Source organism: Scylla paramamosain, chromosome 32, assembly GCF_035594125.1.
Source record: "Scylla paramamosain isolate STU-SP2022 chromosome 32, ASM3559412v1, whole genome shotgun sequence".
Taxonomy (NCBI): domain Eukaryota; kingdom Metazoa; phylum Arthropoda; class Malacostraca; order Decapoda; family Portunidae; genus Scylla; species Scylla paramamosain.
In genome coordinates, this window is record NC_087182.1 from 5,461,255 (window position 1) to 5,468,754 (window position 7,500).

Genomic DNA, 7,500 nt, shown 5'->3' on the forward strand with positions numbered 1-7,500 from the left:
CTAAAAAGATCAGGTCAACGCATCCTTTTTTTTCCCTCCTCTCTCCTCTCCATCTAAACATTCCTGCACTCTCTCTCTCTCTCTCTCTCTCTCTCTCTCTCTCTCTCTCTCTCTCTCTCTCTCTCTCTCTCTCTCTCTCTCTCTCACACACACACACACACACACACACACACACACACACACACACACACACACATGATATGAGGAAATGATATGAGAGAGAGAGAGAGAGAGAGAGAGAGAGAGAGAGAGAGAGAGAGAGAGAGAGAGAGAGAGAGAGAGAGAGAGAGAGAGAGAGAGAGAGAGAGAGAGAGAGAGAGAGAGAGAGAGAGAGAGAGAGAGGACACATTTGGTACCCTTTCTTCTTCTTCCTCCTCCTCCTCCTCCTCCTAAATTTCAAGAGATATTTGTTTTAGGATATAAAATAAATAAAAATCCTCCATCCAAGGAAACCAAATTAATAATGAAAATATTGGAATAGGCAAGTAAATAAACAGACAAACAGACAGACAAATAGATAGACAGATAGACAGATATGCTCACTCCACCATATCAAAAGGAAGGAAGAAAGGAATAATAATAATAATAATAATAATAATAATAATAATAATAATAATAATAATAATAATAATAATAATAATAATAATAAAAACAATGATAATAGTAATGATGATGGAGAAGATGACGAATATGAAGAAGAAGAAGATGAAGCAAGAATAAGGTGAAGAACAAGAACAAGAAGAACAAGGCAACAACAACAACAACAACAAGACGAGGGATAAAGAACACGATGAAGGTTAACGAAAAAAAAAAGACGAAACAAACAAGTACAAGATCAAGAAAAAACAAAGACCAAGAAGTTTGCAAGGAAAAAAAGAAGAAAAACAGCAACAACAACAGCAACAAGAAGAAGAAGAAGAACAACAACAACAACAGCAACAAGAAGAAGAAGAAGAACAACAACAACAGCAACAACGACAGCAGCAACACAGCCAGTCACTTAATGGCACAGAATGGTAGAGGTCTGCATCATAATCTCACGCTAACCTGCTGCCACTCAACCGGTTATGGCGCAGGGGGAACAAAGGAGAAAGAAAAGAAAAAAAAAGAAGAAAAAGAAAGAGAAAAAAGGAAAAAAAATAGATTAAGTATATAATTGTGAATATATAAACAGATAATCACGGGGAGAGAGAGAGAGAGAGAGAGAGAGAGAGAGAGAGAGAGAGAGAGAGAGAGAGAGAGAGAGAGAGAGAGAGAGAGAGAGAGAGAGAGAGTGGTGTTTTACATTATTACCCTCTTTTTTCTCCTTTTCCCTTTCCTTTTCTCTTTTTCTTTCTTTCTTTCTTTCTTTCTTTCTTCTTCCCTTACTTAAAACAGGCGCTCCTTACTACTACTACTACTACTACTACTACTATCCTTATCATTATCAATATATTATTATTATTATTATTATTATAATTATTATTATTACTATTATTACTACTACTACTACTGTTGTTATTATTATTATTATTATTATTATTATTATTATTGTTATTATTATTGTTATTTTACTTATTAAGTTTGACCAGTTTATATTTTATGATATTTAACAGATAACTCTCTCTCTCTCTCTCTCTCTCTCTCTCTCTCTCTCTCTCTCTCTCTCTCCTCAAGCGCTCACCTCTCACTCTAACTTACTGCCAAACTTTTCGTGGTGTGCAATGGACGAGAGAGAGAGAGAGAGAGAGAGAGAGAGAGAGAGAGAGAGAGAGAGAGAGAGAGAGAGAGAGAGAGAGAGAGAGAGAGAGAGAGAGAGAGAGAGAGAGAGAGAGTAAACAACCACGCTCTAATTTCCCGGATGTTTATTTGAGTTCTGAAAAAATTGTTAAAGAATTTTTCAAACAACAGTAAACTTTTAAATTCCTCCTCCTCCTCCTTTTCCTCTTCCTCCTCTCCTCCTCTCCTCCTCCTTCACTACTGAACATGACATAAACGCTTGTCATTTCTCTTTTGTTTCTTCTTCCTTCTCCTTTCTTAAGTTCAGTATTCATGGAAGAGGAGGAGGAGGAGGAGGAGGAGGAGGAGGAGGAGGAGGAGGGAAAAATCTGATTGTTTCATTAATTTTTTCCTTCACACATTTCAACTCAAATTCCGTTTTCTTTATGTTCCTCTTTTCCCGTTTTCTTCCTGCTTTATCTCAATTTCTATCTTTTTGTTCTCTAATAATGATTTTTCTTTAGTTTATTTATTTTTCTATATTTTCTTAACTTTATTTTTTTCTTTTTGTAATCCTTCTCTTCCTCTTTTTCTGTTCTTACCTTTTTTTTCGTTTTCGTTTTTTTCTTTTATTTTCAATCCTAATCTTTATTTCTTATCATTATTTTTCTATGTTACTCTTGTCGTATTTCTTCTTTTTCATCTCATTTATCACACATACGCTTATCTTTTTTTTTTTTTTTACTTTTTTTCGTTTTTTTACTTTTATCTCCCAATTCTTTCCATTTTCCTTAATTTATCATTCTTATTTTCACTTCAGTCTCTCTCTCTCTCTCTCTCTCTCTCTCTCTCTCTCTCTCTCTCTCTCTCTCTCTCTTTCTGATGATAAACAAGATCAGAACAGTTTATCACAATCCTTTCCTTTCTGTTACATCATCATCATCATCATCTCTCTCTCTCTCTCTCTCTCTCTCTCTCTCTCTCTCTCTCTCTCTCTCTCTCTCTCTCTCTCTCTCTTATATCCTATAATTTTTTTGCTATTTTTAAGATCTTATTTATCTTCTTACTTTATTTCTTGTATTTTAACCCTTCTTTCTCACTCACTCATGATGAAATTACAATAGTTCCGTTATCTCTCTCTCTCTCTCTCTCTCTCTCTCTCTCTCTCTCTCTCTCTCTCTCTCTCTCTCTCTCTCTCTCTCTCTGTAACACCTACTAGCAGCCCAGGTTGGACAGGTAAGGGCAGGACTTTACCTGACCGAGGCACACCTGAGTCTACCTGACCTTACTAATTCATGAACACAGGAAGGGGAGGGGGGTGACTGCTACCTGTGGACTTCCGGTACCTTAAAGCTCACAGGTGGGAAGTGAAGGAGGTGGAGGAGGAGGAGGAGGAGGAGGAGGAGGAGGAGGAGGAGGAGGAGGAGGAGGAGGAGGAGGAGGAGGAGGAGGAGGAGGAGGAGGTTAATGCAATATCCGTTGAGAGGAGTGAGTTTAGTCCATGTTTGAGTGTTGCTTTAACTGTGTGTGTGTGTGTGTGTGTGTGTGTGTGTGTGTGTGTGTGTGTGTGTGTGTGTGTGTGTGTGTGTGTGTGTGTGTGTGTGTGTGTGTGTGTGTGTGTGTCTCTCTCTCTCTCTCTCTCTCTCTCTCTCTCTCTCTCTCTCTCTCTCTCTCTCTCTCTCTCTCTCTCACTGGGGCCAGATGACCTTGCTGTATAGGTGCCAAAATATCAATTACTCTCTCTCTCTCTCTCTCTCTCTCTCTCTCTCTCTCTCTCTCTCTCTCTCTCTCTCTCTCTCTCTCTCTCTCTCTCTTCCGGTAGCGTCAGTACATCATTAACTCTTTCCCTCTAATTTTCGATGTAATGAAATCTAACGCAACTTAACCTATCACCCAATCTTACGTAACCGAACCAAACCAAATTAAACTTAAGCTAAAACAATCCAACCAACTCCACCAAACTAACCTAAACCAAACGAAAACCTAAAATAAAAATAATCTAAAAAAAAAAAAATACTGCGGGTGGACTATTGACTGACAAGCTTACTATAAACTCTCGTACAGTGCTCAGTCTAGACAGTGGCACAGTCCCCGCCACTGACACACCCCTGGGACAGTGCCAGGCTTGTAGCTGAAACAGTGCCAAGACTCAAGGTAGCGAACACACGAGCTGTCGCGGGTAAATGGGAGGAGACAGGAGAGTGAGTGTTGAAGGTGACAGAGAACTTTTAGCCATAACCCAGAAACAGTGCCACTCTTAGTAACTGAACGAGTGCCATGGAGGAATGTAAGGAGCTAGCAGGATATCATAGGAAAAAAAAAAGATAGAAAAGTGTTGATGTATATAGAAAAGAATATGGAGAGAGCTTCTAGCCATAACCCTGAAATAGTGCCACCAGTAACTGAACGAGTGCCACGGAGAAATGCAAGGAGCTAGCAGGATATTATAGGTAAAAAAAGAAAAATAAATAAATAAAAAATAAAAATAAATAAATAGGTAAAATAAAAAAAAAATAGAAAAGTGTTGATTTACATAGAAAAGAATATGGAGAAAACCTTTACCTATATCCCAGAAACAGTGCCACTCTTAGTAACTGAACGAGTGCCAGGGAGGGATGTAAGAAGCTAGCAGGCTATTAAAGGTAAAAAAAAAAAAAGATAGAAAAGTCATGATCTACACACAAAAAAATATGGAGAGAACCTTTTGCTATATACCGGAAACAGTGCCACCAGTAACTGAACGAGTGCCAGAAGGAAATGTACGGAGCTAGCAGGTCATTGTGAGGGAATGGGATAAAACAGAAAAAGTGCGTTGATTGAATTAGAAAAGGAAATGGAGAGACATTTTAGCCATTATACCTAAGAAACAGTGCCACTAATAAAAGAACGAGTGCCAGGAGGAGGAAATGCAAGGAGCTCTCAGATTATTGTGAGCAAATGGGAAGAGGAGACAGAAATGGGAGTGTTAACTGAAAAAAAAGAAAGAAATGGAAAGACATTAATGGCACTTTTTGTGATTTCTATATAAAGTTGCATTGGAGATGTTAGTTGTATTTTCTGCAGATAGGTAAATAATTTGTAGTCTATTACAGTAAAATTCCTGTCTTTCGGCACTTACGAGACTAAATAGGTGCCGAAACATCGAATAAGCCGAAAGATCACATGTCAACTTCATCAGCTATATCAACAATCAATAAATGAGAACATAGGCTACTATTTATTTACCTATCTGCAGAAAATACAACTAACATCTCCAAGGCAACTTTATACAGAAATCACAAAAAGTGCCATTAATAACAGAACGGGTGCCAGGAGTTAAGACAGTCGATTCTTAAGCTGTTATGAGTAAATAGGAGGAGGAGGAGGAGGAGGAGGAGGAGGAGGAGGAGAAGGAGGAGGAGGAGGAGGAGGGGGAAGAGACAGGGAGGGCAGTGTTATGTAGAAGTGAAAGTGAAAGAACTTATAGCCGTGTCCTAGAAACAGTGCCACAATGACGCAGTGCCAATCTTGATAACTGTACAGGTGCTCAGGTTGTTGTGAGTAAAAGGGATGGGACAGAGAAGGCAGTGCTGATTGACATATAGATTAAGGTAATGTACTTTTAGCTAGCATATCCCAGAAACAATGCCACTCTTGTAATTGGATGAGTGTCATTTGTTAATATTTCCGGTACCGTAGTGAGAATCGAGGCACTGCAGAAGAAACAGGGGTCATAAAAGTTAAAATGAATTCCCCTTTTTCTTACAATGACAAAAGGGTTGGCGATAACTGTACCTAGTAAAAAAAAAAAAAAAAAAAAAAAAAAAAAAAAAAATCGACTTGTTTGTAGAGTTCAATACGTAATTTGTCACCAGCAGGAAAAAAAATGAAGTTACAGAAATAGAGGGATTATAAAGATACTTAACCTTTTTTTCACAATCATAAATGACTTTACAGTAATTAAGGTAAAAAACAAGATCCACCTGTTTGTAGGAGGAAATGTAGGCAAAAGAAATAGAAACATTATAAAAGATACTTCACCATTTCTTCCACAATTACAACAAACTTTACGCTAACTGTACTTGAAATAAAAAAAAAAGTATCTTATTTGTAGAAAGTTCAATAATGTGTCACCGGCAGGAGGAAATGGAGGCAAGGGTGAAGTTTTAATTGGCGCAACCCCGGAAATACATGTGACATTTTGATAATTGAAAAGCTGCCAATTAACTCGTTGGTGGAGAGCGAGGCTGTGCGGAGGGAAGGAGTGGACGTATGGGAGACTGCTGGTAAGAATGCAAACGTAAAGAAACTGGTGATAGTGGGATAGTAGTGGGTGATGGTGGTGATGTAGAAGAGGAGCTGGTTAGGTCAGACGCAAAAAAAACTGGTGATAGTAAAAATAGACACGCAGAAGCTGGTGATAAAGTAGAAATAGAGGGAAAGGAGAAATGCAGAAATAAGTTGAGTAGAAAGAAACCTAGTGATCAAATGGAAATAGCTATAGAGGAAAAAAGCTGATGAGATATAAATAAAAGCGAATGAGAGACTGGAGATTGAAAGGGAATGAAGGTAAGGAAGAGACTGGTGACTGAGTGTAAATAGAGGTGAGAGAGAAACTGGTGAGGGATGAAACAGACTTTGGGGAGAAACTAGTTATAATGGAAATAGATGCAAAGGAATGATGGTGATGGCGAGGGAATAAAGAAGAGGGAGAGGCTGATAAAATGAAAACGACGAAAGATGTTTCAGTAAGTGACAGTCAAAGGAAAAGACAATGTTTGAAGATGTTTGAATGAGATAATGAAATAACAAAGATCAAAAGAGTACGAGATTAATTAAAACTGAGTTTCTACCTAAACGAAAAAGAAGAAAAGAAATTATTACTGTGCGATAAGATGGAATAGAGTGATGTTTGATGTTTGAAAAAAAAAGTATGATGTTTGAATGAGATAATAATGAAATAAGAAGATCCAAAGAGTACGAGATTAATTAAAGTTGAGTTTCTACCTAAACGAAACAAAGAAAAGAGAATGTTTGCACGAGATAAAACAGAAAGATAATACTTATGTCAGAAAAAAGAGACGATGTTTGAACAAGATAAGAGAGAAACAAAGAATAAGAGATGAATAAAAAATGAGTTTCTACCAAAATGAAAACAGGGACAGACATGAGATAAGGCGAGAACGAAGAAAAAAATCATAAATCTGTAAACATAACAAGTGTAAATCAAGATGCGCAACTAATATGAGAAAGTATCATTGCTGTATTTGAACACAAGTTAGCGCCAGAGAGAAAAGGAGAAAAGACGATGTTGAATTAGGCAAGTGACAACGAAGGAAGAAAATGTAATGAGGATCTGTTACAATAGTGTGAATTAAGAAGCAGAAGTGAAAGAAGTATTTATATTTGAACGAGGTTTTATTTGAACGAAAACGAAGAAAGATGGAAAGTTAGCTACATAAGAAAACTGAAACAGAAAATGAAGTGAGGTACCGTTGGAAAAGTGTGAATGAAGTGTAAAGTGATATATAAATATTGCTATGATGAAAGAAAAATGACGAAAACAACCAAAATAGACTAAAATATGAGAAAAGAAAGAAAACGAATGAAAACGTTGAGTTAGTGAGTGAAAGAAAAAAAGAAAAAAATAATAAAGAAATCGTTACTCTTAAGACCAAACGAAAGAATTGAAGAATAAACAAATGATAAAGTAAATAAAAGGGAAATAACATTATTGCATTTGAATTAAAAACACAGGACAAAATAAAATTGAAAAAAAGTAAGAAAAGATAAAGAAAACTACATAAAGAACAGATACATAAA

At 36.9% G+C, this 7,500-nt stretch overlaps 1 protein-coding gene across 8 annotated transcripts in view; it reads right to left on the reverse strand.

Annotated features, from left to right (window-relative positions):
- Positions 1-7,500, reverse strand: part of LOC135089113 (lactosylceramide 1,3-N-acetyl-beta-D-glucosaminyltransferase-like) — a 147,360-nt gene that overhangs the window by 13,484 nt on the left and 126,376 nt on the right. The gene's annotated exons all lie outside the window — the stretch shown is intronic.